Source organism: Chenopodium album, chromosome 1 (assembly GCF_948465745.1).
Source record: "Chenopodium album chromosome 1, dcCheAlbu1.1, whole genome shotgun sequence".
NCBI classification, from domain to species: Eukaryota; Viridiplantae; Streptophyta; class Magnoliopsida; order Caryophyllales; family Amaranthaceae; genus Chenopodium; species Chenopodium album.
Genome location: NC_137834.1, coordinates 37,115,316 through 37,118,193, shown reverse-complemented (window position 1 = coordinate 37,118,193; position 2,878 = coordinate 37,115,316). Strand labels below are relative to the sequence as shown.

At 41.7% G+C, this 2,878-nt stretch overlaps 1 pseudogene; it reads right to left on the bottom strand.

Moving 5' to 3' along the window:
• Positions 1 to 248: 248 nt before the first annotated feature.
• LOC145566328 (small nucleolar RNA R71) lies at positions 249 to 347 on the bottom strand (annotated as a pseudogene).
• Positions 348 to 2,878: the final 2,531 nt, after the last annotated feature.

Genomic DNA, 2,878 nt, shown 5'->3' with positions numbered 1-2,878 from the left:
TATAGTGGGGCTAAGAATGAGAGCTCGTTGAACCATCTTAAAGAATTTGAAAAATATTGCAACACCATCAAAGTCAACAGAGTTTCTCAAGAGTTCATACGCCTCAAGTTGTTCCCCTTCTCTCTCATAGGAAGATCCTTAGAGTGGCTAGATAAAGAGATGAAGCCAAATTCCTTGAGAACATGGGATGATGTTACAAAGGCCTTCTTGTCCCGTTTTTACCCTCAAAAGAAGACGGCGGAGGCAAGAGCCTTGATTCAAGGGTTCAAGCAAAGGCCAAATGAAAGCCTTTACGAAGCATGGGAGAGATACAAAGAGTATCAAAGGGAGTGCCCTCACCACGGAATCCCAACATACCAAATGGTCCAAATCTTCTATGGCGGTTTAAGTCCCCAAGGCAAGTCATGCCTTGATGGGGGGGCCGGGGGTCCTATCATGAACAAGACCGAAGAAGAAGTGGTGGACATCATTGAGGACGTGGTGACGTACTATAGAGATTGGCAAGATGGGGAGAGAGACTCTTCAAGCAAGCAATCTTCTTTGTACTCGGTAGACCATCTAAATGCGATCAACAACCTTTCCTCCCAAATGACAAACTTGGGAAAGGAGATGACCGCAATCAAAGCCAAGTTGGAGAGCACTTCTACTTCATCCCAAGCTTCGAATCTTCCCTCCCAATTTAAGGGGAGAGGTACTCCTTCTAACTCTCAACCCCCTCCCTCTTCACATAATATGCCTATGGGTTGTTTGTTTTGTGATGCATGTGGATCGTATGATCATGACTCTAGTAATTGTCCTAATGAATGTGTTGATGAGTTTGATAAAAATGAGAGTGAGCATGTGAATTATGTGTCAAATAATAATGCTCAAAGGTTTGATAATCAAAGAGGTCAATGGAATAGGAATTACCAAAACCAAGGCAATTTTGACAACTATAATCAAGGTGTGGTGGTTATAGAAACCAAGGGAACCAAGGTTTTCGTGGTAGCTATAATAATCAAGGTTATAGTGGCCAAAATCAAAGCCAAAATTATGGTAATCAAAACCAAGGTTATGGAAATCACAACCAAGGTAGTGGTAACCATAATCAAGGTGGTGGTAACCATAATCAAGGTTATGGACAAAATCAAAATAGGGGTACTTGGAACAATCAAGGGAAGGACAATTTTCAAAATAATGCTCAAAGAGGTCCCCCACCCGGATTTGTTCCAAGGACTCAAGGAGAAAATTCCTATTCCCAACCTTCTTCACCTAGGACCAATTTAGAAGAAATAATTGAGAATCAAACCAAGTTGTTGAACACATACATGGCCGTTAGTGATAAGAAGTTCAATGAAATGATGACCCACAATAAAATGCTTGAAAATCAAATTTCTCAACTTGCTAATGCTTTGAAAGATCATGAAAGCCCTTCTTCTTTACCTTCCCAAGGTATTGATCCCAAGAAACACGTGAATGCTATTGTTACTAGGAGTGGTAAGGTTCTTGAGGAGAGATTGCCTAGGAAGGGTGAGGATAAGGAGATTCCTAAGATAGCCTTGGTTGAGAATGAGGGGGATAGGTCATCATTGGATGAGGTTGTGGTTGAGACACCTAGAGAGGTGAGAGTAGAGAAAGAAATTGTGAAACCCAAGCTCCCTTACCCACAAAAATTTATGAGACACAAATTGGATGAGCAATTTGGGAGATTCATTGATATGCTAAAACAACTTCATCTTTCTCTACCTTTTACCGATGTGATCAACCAAATGCCAAATTATGCCAAATTCCTCAAGGACATTTTGAGTGGGAAAAGGACTTGTGAGGTTGTGGAAACTATCAATTTGACCGAAAATTGTAGTGCTATCATCATGAACAAAATGCCACCCAAATTGAAAGACCCCGGAAACTTCTCCATCCCTTGTGCCATTAACAAGATGCAAATTGATAATACCTTATGTGACTTGGGAGCTAGTGTTAGCATAATGCCATATTCGGTTTATCAAAGGCTTGAACTAGGGGAATTCTTACCTTCTAACATTACCTTGAAATTAGCCGATAGGTCAATCAAGTTTCCAAAAGGTAAGGTAGAAGATGTTCCATTGAGGGTTGGGAAGTTTGTGTTCCCGGTGGATTTAATTGTGCTTGAAATGGATGAAGATGCTACCATTCCAATCATTTTAGGTAGACCCTTTCTTGCTACCTCGGGTGCTATGATTGATGTGAGGAGTGCAAAGATTTCCCTTAAGGTAGGAGATGAGGTCATTGAATTTGATTTGAATGAAAGCATGAAATATCCATCTTCTTCTCTAGAAAATTGCATGATGATTGATTCACTTGATCATGTTGTGTCTTCCATGCATGAGCACTTGCTCACCTCTAACGATGCTCTTGAGAATGTTTTGTTGAACAAGGACAAAGTAGGTACACCATGCAAGCTTGCAAGTGGATGAGCAAATGTGCTTGAAAATCTCAAGCCAAGAGGCTTTACAAGCGGCCATATCAAAGGAAGGTAATGGTGTGCCTATGGTAGAGCTCAAACCTCTACCATCACACCTTAGGTATGAGTTCTTGGGCCCTCATTCCACTTATCCTGTGATAGTTAGTGCATCCTTGAGCGTGAGCCAAGCTCAAGCGTTATGTGGTATTTTGAGAAAGCACCAAGGTGCTTTGGGGTACACAATTGATGATCTTAAAGGTATAAGCCCCGCCTTGTGCCAACACCATATAACACTTGAGGAAGGCGCCCTTCCTTCTATCGAACGACAAAGAAAACTACATCCCCAAATGGGAGAGGTAGTTAAGAAGGAAATCACCAAGCTATTGAATGCGGGAATTATATTCCCCATCTCTAGCTCAAGGTGGGTCTCCCCCGTGCATGTCGTTCCAAAGAAGGGGG